Below are 15,300 nucleotides of genomic sequence, written 5' to 3'. Positions count from 1 at the left end.
TGCTCGCTCTTTGCCGGAAAGTCGACGAGAAAATGGCCGAGGTTGACAAAGTCGGACAATATATTTTGGATAAACTTACGAAGAAAAAGAAAAGTGCTCGCAATCAGAACCTAATTATGAGCGTGGCTGTTTGAGCGACCAACCTCCCCACTTCTCTCCCGTACCTTTCCGAACACCGGACTCCGAGCAGTTAACAAAACTGATAATTCCTCGCAACATACCTAACGCATAATACGCATCTTTGTTAAACGACCTAACTGCCGCTAAAAACGCGACACATGGAGTGGAGCAAGAACGTTTCTTTTTTCCTCCTTATCTCTCTCTGTCTGTGCATGCGCGCGTGATTTCGCGTGTGCGCGTTTAGGCAATCATGTTTTTTAAGCGCACCTAATTACCCCCAACACTTGTAGCTTTGCCCACACGTCACCCTTATCACTGTACGCACCCCATCCAATTTACGACTTTCATTTATATGTATAGATGCGGACATGTTTAAATGTTGCACTTCCAGTGTTGTCACTCGCGGGGATTTACGTTTACTCTTCTCGAGGTGGTTCCAGCAACTACTTTGCGCAAGAATGGAGTGTAGACGGCAGAAACAAAAGCGAGGCAGAGGAATCGCCTTGATGCAGCGAGAGAGAGAGAAGGGAGGATGAGAGATGGTGATACTACGAGCTGCGCGTTGTTCGTTGATAAAAGAAAAAGAAAAATGCGGCAATGTGTTTCTGCTCCTGTCAGAGCCGGCTTCCGCCACCACAACAACCCTACTGTGTCGGAGCGTGATTTCAGAACGAAATCAATGGGGAAACTCGCACACCATTTCTTGTCGTTCCCCACTTACTGCGAGCATTCACGCACAGTCGTGTTTAGTTTAGTTTGGCGGGAAAATAATTCAAAGAAGCATGCGCATGAAGCTCGTCCGCTAAACATTGTCAATAGGGGACGCGCATAGTTATCATTCAATGAGACATACCGTGTGTAACAGTCTAAATAGTTGCGTAAAAGATAATAAGAGCTTACTGAGGAGATTAAAAGATGCACGCACCAACAAGCCGAAAGTGTTACGATGGTGAGTGTGAGTATAGCTTAACATTTTTGTATTGTGTTATAAATCGGTTGCTGAGGAGATATCGACGTAGGCAGTAACTGATCTACTCAGTTTCTCTGTTTGTCATAGCAGAAATGACAATAAATAAATAAATAAATAAATAAATAAATAAATAAATAAATAAATAAATAAGTAAATAAATAAATACATAAATTTATAATTAATAAACGTAGTCGCAACAAAGGTAACATTGCCGTAACGGAGAATTGACTAACATGTAATGTATGTCCATACGGCTACCCAAATGCATTGTACACTTTGTACTCTTTTGTGGACGTTGACCGGTTACAATGCTGCAGCTGTGAATACAATAGTCAGGTGGTATAATTGTTGACACCCCAGCGAGGCTAACGCATGTCTTCAAAGCTCGCATGCACTCGAGGGACTGCAGAAGCGAACCACGCAGCTAGTCGAAATCATTGAATACTGCATGGGTCAAAATAATGCATACAGTGCCGCCTATAATTTTTGTCATTTCAATAAAGCTTTATTAGATTAGAGGTTCTTTTTCTACCTGGTAAATTTCTGGTGTCAACCTATAGCTTGGATGAGTCACTGCGTGCAGTTCTGGCCGTACGGTCAGCCATGACACGTGGTCATGCTACGCAACAGTCGGCGGTTAACCACTGCCCCGTAACGCTGTGGCTTAATCCGCAGACCGCTGCGCGCGAGTAGTTATCTGCAACTAGCTAGCTTTAGCAGGCGTGGTGAACTAAGGTATTCCAGAGTCGCCCACGAATCACTCAAGAATTCGCAGTTCCGCCCGAAAGGCGAGTCACCTATTGCGATAGCACATTAATAGACAGCTGTACGAAGTAAGAATAGTAGTTTTATTGGCCGTATAAACGTGCAAACATTCGCTTACCAACAAAATTAACAATGATAGAACGTGTAAGCGTCACTCAACGAGGACGTAGAAAGGAACACACAGAAACAGCGCTGTCTTTTTGTGTCTGCTTCTTTTTACGTCCTTGTTCAGTCGCGCTTACACATTCTATCGTGGATTCAAACCAAATAGACTGTGAACGTGTTTTAACTAAATTAACCAGCACGGTGTCGCACACGCATAGGCAAACATGAACACACATCGCTCGATGACAGCGGAAACTGTCTGTGAAAACGGTGTAGTTCGGAATGGCGGCAGCAGCCGCACGAGCCAATTGACCTCCGTCGCTTCAACGCGTACAAAATGTCGAAAGCACAGTGCGTAGGAAGCTACCGGCACTACGCGCACTCTGCAAACATCGCATATCACTTGGAAGATGAGGCCTGCGCGGGCGCGCACTTTAGCCACGTCGCAAATCACTTTCAAGACTCACGAGCGCCGGCAACGCGTCCCTATGCGGCGTCCGCCAAATGCGTCTGCTACGGCGTCCGCGATTCGCGTGGCCAACGCCGTAGTGGACGCCGCGGTTATCTCCACTCTGTACGGAGCGGCGGCCGAGGAGGACATCGCGGCACCCTAGCAGCCGCCGAAGAAGAACACCCCCCTCGTTCCTCGCCTCACCCCCTGCCCAGCCAAAGCCACCTAGAAAAAAATGGCCCAGCGCACCACAGGAGAGGGCACGCATCCGGGCCGCGTTCCTCGCTCGCGCACACGAGATTGAACCGCGTTCGCCGGCTCGCCTTCACACGCTTTCACTCACACGGAACCTCACGGCGACGGCGACGCCGACAGCAGAAATGCGCGTGGGGTATCCATATAATTGCTATCGCGATAAAAATCACCCACTCGCGAGCTGCCTACTGAAAAAATTGTCTGTTTTACCCGAAGGCGAAGCATTGAAAGCGACAGCATGGAAGCTTTAGCTCGGGTGCTCCTATCTAAATACATGTAAAATGAGGATTCGTTTTTCTCGGCAACCACTGCAACAAATTTGATGAGGTTTGTCGTACTTAAAAGAAAAACGTAAGATCTAGTGACTGTTGCTTTCTAATTTTTTATTTAGGTTGTCAATATTTTATTAAATATTGGCAAAAATCGCAGATTTTCTGAAAACGAAACTATCCAGTTTACAAATGTAACTCAGCAAGAAAAAATGATAGCACAATTCTGTGCATTTCATCTAACTACATCTAAAGCGGACAAAATTTATCTGTTACACAAGCCTTCAAAACATTTGCTAATATGGAAATACAGCTTTTGCAGAACCCTTCTACATAACGCAACAAAATCACGTACCATGTCGAATTTGTCCACTTTGAACGATCTAATGTATTACGTTTACAGAATTGCGATATCTGTTCTTGATGTAGAGCTAATAATTTATAAACTTCGTGCATCTACTTCTTTCGAGCTTTCGAATTTTTGAAATTTCTTTTCACAAAATTCAGGCTCTAAATCGAAATTCCGCGTGCAATAGTCACTTGAATTTGACTTTGTCTCTCAAATGCAAGAAATTTTATTAAAATCGGTCCAGTGGTTATCTCAGTAAAGCGTTTCGCGTTAAACATGTATTTAAAAAATTGGAGGCTTATCAAGGTTAAGCCCAGTGGATGCGAAGCATGTTGCGTTGTCGTCGAGCCGCATATTGAGCACGCCGCTTGGCTAGGCGTTCTTCGCGTTCTTCATTGGTTTCCGTAGCACGCTGCAGCCTTCGTTTTGCATTCCTATTATTAAAGTCCTTAGCGTTTGGAGGCATGTTGACCGCATACACGCCCGGCGCAATGACGCTGGCGCGGTTGCGGGCACAGAGACTGACGCTACGGCGGGCGCGCGCCGCTTCATCCCTCGCGTGACGTCACATATCACGTGATGCAGCGATGGTGGCGCGCGACGCGGCGAACCGAAGCGTGGAGGCCTCCGCCGGGCGACGTCCGACGGCGCGATATGAGGCCCCATCTGCAGCCGGTGTGACGTCATCACGTGACATCACATCATGTGATCTCACTTCAGGGTCAATGGTGGCCACCGCCGGGAGGCGACCGACGGCGCGATATGAGGCCCCATCTGCAGCCGGTGTGACGTCAGGACGTGACGTCATGTCACGTGACCTACTTGAAGGTCACTTGAAGGTCAATGGTCACCGCCGGGAGGTGACCGACGGCGCGATATGAGGCCCCATTGCAGCCTGTGTGACGTCATCACGTGACGTCATGTCACGTGACCCCACTTCAGGGTCAATGGTGGCCACCGCCGGGCGTCGCGCGAAGGCCCGAAACCTACGTTAATATGCTTCGCATAATAGGCCGCGTCGGAGTTGGGCCCGAGCTCTGAAGGCGCATCTCGGGAGGCCGGCGTGACGAGCGTGCCAGTAGCATTGCGTGTGCCGCACCCTCGACAGCGCACGAGATGGGATCGACGGAAAACACACAGACGCTGCTCGGAGCCGTTGGCGCTCTGCGCGTTCCAGTTTGACTTTGGCTGAGCTTGGAGGTCAGATTTACGGAACTAGGCGTTTTCTGGGTATTTGCCTGTTTTATGATTGAGCTTTTTTGAGATCGCGGTCTCCGTTAGCGAGATCCAAACGCCTATGGCTGATTATGTATGCTTCACAGATCCGTGCCTGCTCATATAAAAAAATTGGCAGTGGCTTAGCTCGCCTATGCCAGGATATACGTGGCGAAAGCTAAGGCATATCATGGTTAGCCTTGCTTAAACTTGATTGCAAGTCCAGGTTAGTCTGGTTGTCTAGCCATGTTGCGGTGTTTAGCCAGTCGTTCGGCACACTGTTCGTCTCTTTCCTGGGCGATTCGTTTCCTCTTCATCTCGTTCCGATGTCGATTCCAGGCCTCCTCCTGCTCATCAGAATTGTCGCCGTCCATACTGCCGCCTCAACTGTGGTTGCGGCGCACGCGAGCTCTCCTTTTCAATCCTCCGACATGTTATCAAGCATGCGGCGTAGCTGGCGAAGCGAACGGAGGCGAGCGCAACGACGAGGAACGCGGTGTGACGTCATACCAAACGGCGGATGCGGAAAGGCGCGGAGCTGCGCAGCGGCGGAACACCTGTGGCTCGGTGCTACTAGTGGCGCATGCGCAGTAGTGACTAGAGAGCGAGAGAGAAATATCCGCGGCGAGCAGCGCGTTGTGACGTCATGTGCCTCCTCGGAGCACCGCCACGGCGAAATCGCAAGTTCGCGGCCAGTACTTTAAAAGGGAAACTGTGAAAGCCCAGAACGATTTTCTTGTGGACATAGGCTTCGTTAGTTCGCTGTGAATAGTGCTATTTGTGTGAGTAATAAACATTATCTCTCTCATAGCCCTGCTACGGTAACGGCATGATGACTTTCTCCTGTCGTTGGCATTTTGTGCGCTTTTGTGTGTTTCTTTTCAAGTTAATTAGATATAGTTATACTGTTGCCGCGTTAGGGAACCTTTTATGCACTTTTGTTGTGAACTGAACCAAACATTTTTTCTTCTTGTAAAGTGTGTGTAAGTGTTCGCCAAAACGTTCGATCATTTCTAATGTCACACGTTTTTCTATTTATATTGTTGCTCCGTTTAGAGTTTTTTTTTTCTTTTGTAAGCTATGATTTCGGGATTACGGGTTCTTCAGCAGGCCTATACCGTCGCACTTAAAGAACGTACAATTATAGTATCGGCTCGTATGAACGTATCTCCGCAGTCTACAGATCTCTTGATTGATTTGCGGAAGCATTTTATTCAATAGCTTCTTTGATTTTTCTTAAATTTTGTATATCTAGACTACCTATTCTTAGCTCATTGGATATGTGCCACGTTTAAGTGGCCATTCATGGCCGATTTCTCCACAATGTCACGATGTGCAACCATGACAATAGGGGCACAGCACGTGTGTGGTACTAACGATCTGTGCACACAGCTCTCATCGCCGTTCTTCCCTCGACGAGCATCACGTATCGCCTTCATCCTCGTCACATCGTTGTGTCGACCTCTCACACACTGCACCTGGCCGACTTGGCGTTTGGATTTTAGCATAACTTGCGAACGGTGTAATGCACAAGCATTGCATGAGATTAAAATTGAGACCTGTGCGGTGCGTGTATGAGTGCATGAGTTAACACGTTGCTCGAGCTGAAAGTAAACTACATTGTACGTATCGCAGTTAGTTGTATAACATTTAATTCACCGCTTCATTACATCGATCGTTTCACGCAGATTCTACAATGTGAGTTAAATCTGCATAGTCTTTTTTTTCCGACGTACTGAATAGAACCTACCTTATCCGGTGTAGTAGTTTTATCGCGACTCGATAGACTATTCACAAAAACTCTTCCCCATGCGCTTTTTAAATGTCATTATGCCTTTATTCGCAAATTATCTCTATGCCATTATGCCCTCGGAACAGAGGCACCGGCATCTTTTTACACAATCTTATTTTTAAATATGACAAAACGGCGTATTTAGGTGCCAGAAAGCTGCTTTGCTTCATTGCCGCGATAGTTGAGTGGCTGTGGCACACTGCTTTGTGTGCACGTCAAGGAACCCACCTCGGTCAAAATAGTCCGCGTCTCTCCTGGCCCCCGCATAGCCGGTAAATCCCATCAATTAATTGATTTCTTCTATTTCGAAACGTTGCACCCTCCCTAAAAGAAGCAGCGGGAAATAATTCGATAAGGGTTCATTCGTTGTTGTTGTATTGCTTTAAAGCACATCGCTTGCTTTCCGCGCAATGCGCGTAAGCAGGTGGACTAAAGTTTAGAGTTAGCGGGGATTTGTTCCTTCGCCCTCGCGTTGTCGACGTCAGCGCTCCATGCTGTTGCAGTAGCGGCGGCAGCCGGTAAACCCTGGCGTGTCGTTAAATAGGTAATGCACCGGCGCGCACGAGGAGTGCTGGAGCTGCCGCGTACAAATTCCACCAACACCCAACGATTCGTAATCCTCCGGCACTAAATCTGGCCCGGCCGGCAGCTTCTCTCCTCGCTTCCACCGCGTTCCACCTCCCGCTTTGTGTTCTAACCTGGGGGGGATCACAAGACTCGTTCTCTTCCACAGCCACTCGCCTCATTTTATTTATTTCTCGCACAAGTCCTGCTATACAAAACGAGAAAACGTGATGTTGTCCCGTGTGTCCTGTCCTTTGCTTCAATATTTTGTCCCGCTACCTATTGAAACCCAGCTGTCGTGTCGCGTTTTCTGCAAGAGCAAATGACAACGAGGGACGCAAAAGGGAGAATTTGCAGGAAAACCAGCGAGGTGTGCGACAACGGAGCTCTGTCTTGTTGTGCCTGTGCTTAGCGCGTGAAAAGGACCGTCTTCCTGGCCGAAAATGCACTCAAGACAGTGCAGCTCTCCCTATTCACGAAACGTGAGGATGGGCTTACCGATACTCGCGGTAAATAGCGGCGCGCTGTGCAGCCTGGTCTAGCGTAGAGGGCAAACCCGGTCGAAACATTTTACCCGGCCAGAGAAGCGGCCGAATTCAATAAGACTAAACTGAAGTTCAATTCGTGAGTCGTGAGTCGTAGACGTGCCATCACCTCTGCCGTGGCTTAGCCAGAAATCTCGCTCGGGCGGGGGGGGGGGGGGGGGGGGAGGCTCACGACAGCTCGGCCTCCTCCTTATAGAATTTGTCGAGGGATCAAATACATGAATAACTGCACTGCCTTTGCCAAAGATGCTGCAAACGAATTCTTGAACGCTATGCACGGTCAAGACAAGTAAAATATGTATTTTTTCATAAAAGATTATACTCGTATATCCCAAACATTGTGCCCAAAATAACTGGTACCAATGGTTCCATGTTTTTTGTCTATTTAATAAGTAAAGAAAATATCACACGAACTTCAGAACCATATCAGTTCGAAACCAGCAAAGCAGTACATGCTGCTGATATAAAAAATGTAAAGGCTATTCAATGAAGAAGTTGAGGACACACATTTTAATGAAACTTTGTCATTTAAGAAACTTGTTTACATTTTTTTGTACATATGCAACAGACCGGAAAAAAATCTCAATGACGCTGTATTTTTTTTCCAGTGTATTGCGCAGAAGCAGCTGTCACCGGTCGTGTATTGTGAGTAATTGCACCGAAATTATAGTCGCAACAGAGAGCACATATAACTAGCAGGAGTTCTGCAATATATACGAGGGCGAGTCAAATGAAAGCTAGCCAATGCGAATATATGAAAAACGGGGTACTTTATTTAAAAGTAGTCTGCATGAGCATTTAGACATTTGTACTACTTACTAACGAGTCACGTGATTCCCGTCTCATAAAAAAATTCTCGGGTTGCAGCTTTAAAAAGTCGGTAACTGACTCTTTCGCGGCATCGTCCGATACGAATCTGGTTCCCTCGAGCGGGCTCTTTAATTGCCCCAAAATGTGGAAGTCGCAAGGCGACAGGCCTGGGCTTTATGGCTGATGTTTCAGCGTTTCTCACGTGAAGTTTGCCAGTTTTGTGTTAGGTTAACCACATCAGCGACGTGGGGAGGGGCATTGTCGTGGAGCAAAATTACCCCATTCGCCTATTTTTCACATCGTTTGTTTTTGATTGCGACACGCAGCCGATCCGGAGTTTCACACTATCGGAAACGATCGATATTCTCTCCAGGTTTAGTAAATTCAATTAATAATGGCCCCTGACTATATAAATAAAAGTCAACACCTTTCCGGCAGAAATTACGGCCTTTGCTTTCTTTGAGGGTGGTGAATTCGAATGTTTCTATTGTAAGCTTTGCCGTCTTGTTTCAGGCTCGTAGTAGTGGAACCATGATTTGTTCCCGGTCGAAACTGCAGGCAAGTAGTCACCCTCATTATAATACCGGATCAGAGGAGTCAAGGTAACACCGAACCTCTCCGTCTTCTGGCGGCATCCATTGCGCACACGAGAGCCGATAACCGAGATGTTCATGAAACATAGTGTGAACCGAACCGTGACTGATGTTCACACGCTCTGCCAGTTCATCGATGCTTATCCTCCGTTCTTGTCTAATCAGCTCATCAGCTTTTGCAATTGTGTTGGAGCAATTGCACGGTGGCTTTGGCCCGGTCTTGGACCGTCTTTGTAATTTTCACGTCCTTCTTTGGACCGTTTGCTCTAGCGCTTCACTGTGGCCAATGAAATCCAATGTTCAACGTACACGGGAGCCATACGGTGACTAATAGCTTTTTGGGAAACACCTTCAGCTGTAAAAAACCTCACGACACCCCGCTGATCAACTTTTGGACCGTCCATTATGTCACGCAACTGTATGAGAGCATTAAAAAACATTTATCTTCACACCTGCATGTCACTTTTGTAAATGAGAGATGCCTCTGTACTAGGGGCATGCCTCTCAGAAAATGAACCGAACCCTTATTGGGCGGAGTGCGCTGGCTCACGTTCATTTGACTCGCCCTCGTGCATTAGAAATGCGAAGATGCAGCTTGATAAAGGGTGTCACTGGAAACAAAGCTCACTGGACGTATACACAAAACGTCGCAACAAGATATTTAAATATACGTATAAGTATCCGATAAATCTACGTATCCAAGAAAAAGTCACTGTATGTAATGCGTCAAACAAGCCAAATAAACATGTTGCACAATCACAAATTCACAGATTACAGAATCCCAAGCCCCCCCCCCCCCCCTCTATTCACTGCCCCTGATGTAACGCGTGCGACGGAAGGCGGCGCGCTTCCTCCCCGCTTTTCTCCCTTGCGCACACGAAACTGAGCCACCATCGTCGGCTCTCCCATGCCACCCTCTCCCCTACGCTTTCACTCGCACATACAGCATGCAGGGCACGGTCACAATATTATAGCCCTTGGACTTTACACGGAACATGAGGGTGACGACGACGGCAGGAATGCGTCTGCAGTGTCCATATACTTGCTACCGCAATAATATAATAAGAGTATTCCGCAAATGAAGTGTCCCGTGGCCCATTACGTTCCGCAAAACAAGGAAAAGTAACAAAATCGATCGTTCACAATGCCACAATTCACTGCGACGCAACAATGTATTTTTCCTTTATTGGGGCGGGGTCACCAAAATGAAAAAAAAAAGTTCAAAGGAAAGCATGTTGGGCACAATCAAATGCCTACTTTGTGCACTTAATGTGGCTACCGAAAGAATATCGAAAAAAACCTGAGACGCTTGGTCCACAGATAACCATACGCATACTGCTCGGTATCCTACACCGGCGAGACAAGACTTTCTGGAGAGGTTGCGCTCAAGCAAACGCGTTGCAATCCGTCGAGTCCTCACAGCGCGACCCACAGCGAGCGACCATTGTTTCTTTTTCTCGCCTGCTAGCCAGAAAGTGTCCAAAACTCTGCCAGGCGAAAATCTGCTCGGCCAGAGAAAAACTAACGCGCACCCAAGTGCGCCGTGCGGTGGCCGGCAACATGAGAGACACGTATGCGAGAAAAACGCGAGCTGGCTCTGGCAGCCCGCGAGTAGCGAGAGCAAGAAAATTGAAAAGGCTCAATGTGTCCTCGCGAATAAAAGTCAAATTAGCAAAATAAATAAGAACATAGTTACCTTTGCTGGCGTTAGTGTCTTGACATGGATGCTTTGGCGCAGGTGAAAAAAATGTTGATATTCTTTTCTGTGACATGACGGCACAAATGAACCACCACAACGCTTTGCGTGCTTTGTAAATTTGTCTGATAGTGTGTTGATTTGTCTTGCCTCGTTGTATGGTGCGATGTACGACTTTAGAAAAATCAATGCACCATTGGCGTCAAATGTTTACAAGAACATTAAACCCACAAAGTTCCGGAATTGAAAATCTAAAGCAGGACCTTGGAAATGTCAACGCACCTTTCGCGTCAAAAGTTGATCAGAACTTTATGCCCGTAAAGTTTCGGAATTGAAATCTATGCGCTCTGCAGATTGCGCAGCCTCCGCGAGATGACGCGACGAGCTCGCTCGCCCTGAAAACGCCCTTGAAAATTTGTGCTCGGATGGGGCTCCTTGCGTTATGCGACTCCCGGTGCATGGGCGTTGCTGCGAAATCCAGCTCGAGTTCGCCATGTTCGTGCCGAAATGTATTTTCGAGCGCGAAAAAAAGAATGATTCCAGAATGATTTCCGGCGCCGGGGGTGGTTTGGGTCGGCGGTGCATGACATCACGAAAAAATTTCGAGGAGGGGCTGAAGCCCCATACGAACAGTGCCACAGGACAGTGCTCACCACAGAACAGTGCTCCTACTCCTGGGACACAACTCCGGACACTTGGGGTTCGGACCACTTCCCCATTGTGATCACCTCTGCACACGGAAGGAAGCCAAAGACCAGAACTTTCCACGTCATAGACTCGTCTCTGTTTAGGAAGCACTGCAGTGAGGCGGCCGATCGCTGTAACTTTCTAGATGCCATCGCGGAGTGCGCCCAGGCGGCTACCGCTCAGTGCTCTGCGCCACCGGACACCCCTGCCCCGGATCTCCGCCTACTTAATCTCCGTGTCTCCAGGCGCCGCACGGAGCGCAGAGCAATTCGGACAGGGAAGGCAGAGCACTAGACTGAATACAGACGGGTGGATGCTTGCTGTAGAAGACAGGCTCGGCGCAGGAGGAACCAGAGCTGGGTGAGCCTGTGCTCCAGCATCAAGGACCGTTCAAGGGGCCCCCTAGCCTGGCGACTACTCAAGTCACTCACCGGCAAGAGGACGAGCCGTCAACCCGTCCTCGCTGTGGCCATCTCGCTTGGAATCAGCGAAGAGGCCCTCGCGGAACTTCTGGCGGACCGGTTCGCCCCTCCCGCGCCACAGAGTACATTCATCCTACCGGTCGGACACCCCCCTGCCCAGCTGCCCACCTGTCTACACAGCATCCACCCTGCTTGGACGTCCAGCCAGGTCGCTGCCCTCTGCCAAGAGCCACTTGCCCTGCACGAGCTCCACGCGGCTCTGAGGCGAGGGAAACGCCGTAGCACATCAGGAGCAGACGGTGTAACGCCACAGATGCTCCGTAACCTGGCCACCAGCGAGCAACAACGCCTGCTCGAGTGCTTCAATGAGATCTGGCAGTCAGGGCAGGTGCCAGAGGCACGGCGCACAGCCATTGTGGCCCCCATCCTCAAGGCCAGAAAACCGGCAAGGGAACTGTCATCCTATCGACCGGTCTCCCTCACCTCCGCTGCCTGCAAGGTGATGGAGGCCATGGCTCTGGCACGACTGGACTGGGTGGCCCGTGCTCGCGGCTTCCTGGCAGACCAACAGACGAGCTTCCGGCAGCGGCGGTGCACTGCGGACTCCATCGCTGACATGGTGTCCACCCTGTAGGACGCCAAGGCCGGCGGGGACCTCGTGATGCTCTTCCTGATCGACATACAGGGCGCCTTCGACAGCCTCCCTCACGCAGTTGTCCAGCAGGGCGTGGACCTCCTCGGCATCTGTGGCAACCTGCGGGAGTTCCTCACGTCGGTCCTGTGCGACCGCACCCTCAGGGTACGTGTAGGTCAACCGAAGAGCACCCCCCCGTCCAGTCGCTGCAGGCGTGCCACAGGGGTCAGTGGTGAGCCCCTTCCTTTTCAACCTGGCCATGGCACGGTTGCCTGCTGCCCTGCCGATCGACCCTCACTTCCCCGTGCAGTCCTCACTCTACGCGGACGACATCGCCCTATGGGTGCGGGGACCACCGCAACACATCCGCAAGGCACGTGCGGCCCTACAGAGAACCATGGACACTGCGGCTGCCTACTTGTGCAGCATCGGCCTTACCATCTCTGCCAGGAAGACCAAGGCCTTGCTACTGCACCCCAGAGCATCAGCCCACCGCTCAGCTGGCCGGCTGCGCTTGGAGGGCGTCCAGATCCCATTGAACAAGGCAGTCACCTACCTTGGGCTGCGCATTGACCATCGGCTGACCTGGCTCCCGGCTACCAAGGCCCTGTGCGCCCAGGCGCTTCGGGTCCGCAAGGCGATCTCACAGCCCCTCGCCCGTGGACAGGACTGTACCACCAGGTGGGCCCTGCAGCTATTTGAAGCTGCAGTCACTTCACGGCTACTGTATGCCCTCCCTCTTGTGACGCTGCCCCCACCCCGCCTGCGGAAACTGGAGCTGCAGCATCGGTCAGCAATAACGGCTCTGTCTTGGCGTTCCCCGAACCTCACAAGTGGCCGCCACTTTGGCTGAGGGAGGTGCCTTGCCCCTGTCATTACTCTTCCTACTACAGGGGCTACGACACATTAATCGCCTACACCATGCCGCAGATGGTCAAGCACTCCTGACCTGCCTACGCTCCCGGCCAGCATCACACATGGGACGGCTGTGTGGCCTCTATAGGAAGTCATAGGGGACATGCCTGCAAACGTTGTAGAGCCTCGCCCACCACATCGACCACCAATCCCTATCTCGACGGAGCTGCCAGGTGTCTCGAAGAACCGTTCCCCAACATGTGCCCTACAGCAGACGGCAGCCTCTCTCCTCCAAGAGAGACTTGGGGACCACCTTCACATCTTCGTCGATGGATCCGTGATACCGGAGACGGGCTCATCCACAGCAGCCTGCGTTGCACCGGCCCTACGAAAGAGCAAACTGTGCCGTCTCCCGGGGCATGCAAGCTCTACCGTAGCAGAGCTAGCAGGACTCCACCTTGCTGTGGACCTACTTGCAGAGGAGCTACCAGCGGCCGCGGCAGCCATCTTCTGCGACTCCAAGGCGGCGATGCTCTGCCTGCAGAACCCTGACAGGGCTAGCCTTGGGGTAGCGCTGCTCTCTTCAAGACTGACGGCCCTTCATGACGCCGTCAATTATATATCTCTCCATTGGCTACCGGCACATGTGGGGATCCCGGGCAATGAAGAGGCGGACACTCTTGGAAAACGTGCCCACCACTCAAGCGTCCCCCTCAGCCCTGCTGTTACGGACGCAGACTTCTCGAAATACAGGCTGCGCCGGCACATCATCGCCTGCCACCCGGACAAGCGGGTATCCCTGGGCCGGCCTCCACGGCCTCTTCCACAGCACGGCCTCCTACGAAGGGATGCCTCGTTGATGCTCCGACTTCGAGTTGGCTGCTACTGGACGGCAGCCCGCCGGCACCGCCTTGGGAAAGCCACCTCGCCAGCCTGTGCCTCCTGTAGTGAACCAGAGACTCTGGAGCACCTCCTGCTGGCCTGCGCTGCTCACCTGCAGCACCGCGGCCGACTTCTGCAAGAGTTCTACCGCCTGGGGCCCCCATGTTCACGACAGGAAGACATCCTCTTCCCCAGTCCTAATCAGCTACCAGCCTTCCTAAGTGTCGTCGAGTACCTCGACTCGTCGGGGCTCTCGGCGAGACTATAGGAAATTTCTACAAAGACGGATGGCCTCACGGCCATCCCACCACCTCGGGTTTCCAGATCCGCCACTACTTCGCTTCCATCTCTACGACCCTCTACCTTTCTCCCTCCTACCCTCTCTCTCTTTTAATCCCATCTCCCCCACCCTGCTGGCGCTAAGCCGTGCTCCCGCATGGGTTGCAGAAAATAATGCTAGCCTTTCTTCCTTCCCCACAAGAACCACTTCTCATGCGTATACTCTCAACCATGAAAGAATAAACGCACGCTAATGCACGGTTGTGAACGAATACAACATTAGTTCATTCACAGAAAGATTAGCTGTTTAGGCGCCCGGACTGCACGGTCATGCATTTACCTACCCGCCGTGGTTGCTCAGTGGCTATGGTGTTAGGCTGCTGAGCACGAGGTCGCGGGATCGAATCCCGGCCACGGCGGTCGCATTTCGATGGGGGCGAATTGCGAAAACACCCGTGTACTTATATTTAGGTGCACGTTAAAGAACCCCAGGTGGTCGAAATTTCCGGAGTCCTCCACTACGGCGTGCCTCATAATCAGAAAGTGGTTTTGGCACGTAAAACCCCATAATTATTATTATGCATTTACCTGCCCATCACGGCAGTGGCTTAGCCAGGGTATGGCCCACCGAGAACGTGCCCCCCCCCCTCCGCCACCCACCAAATTTCTGTGCTAGTATGCGGCCTGCCCAGCCCCCTCCTATCTTTACCCCCCCCTCACCCTCCCCGTTCGCCACCCCTTCTCACCCCAAAAATGATTTTGTCTAAGCCGGTGATTCAAGCAAATGTGCGCTCAGAGCGTGTCAGCGTGTAAATCATGGTCCACAAGGCGTAATGAAGATTTGTCAAATTATTCTCACGCTGCGAGAAAGCTTGCGAAAACACAACATAATTATAAAAAAATAACCAACCGCGGTGGCCAGGCGATGGTTAAGCCAGCATGCCCAGATAAGCGATGCGGCGTGCCCAACAGTGTGCCGGGTGAAATCGCAAAAGGAATCCCGTTTTTCCTTATTAAAGAGACGTTTACGCACTTTCTGAAC

Source organism: Dermacentor andersoni, chromosome 3 (genome assembly GCF_023375885.2).
Source record: "Dermacentor andersoni chromosome 3, qqDerAnde1_hic_scaffold, whole genome shotgun sequence".
Lineage (NCBI taxonomy): Eukaryota > Metazoa > Arthropoda > Arachnida > Ixodida > Ixodidae > Dermacentor > Dermacentor andersoni.
This window is presented reverse-complemented; position numbering follows the sequence as displayed.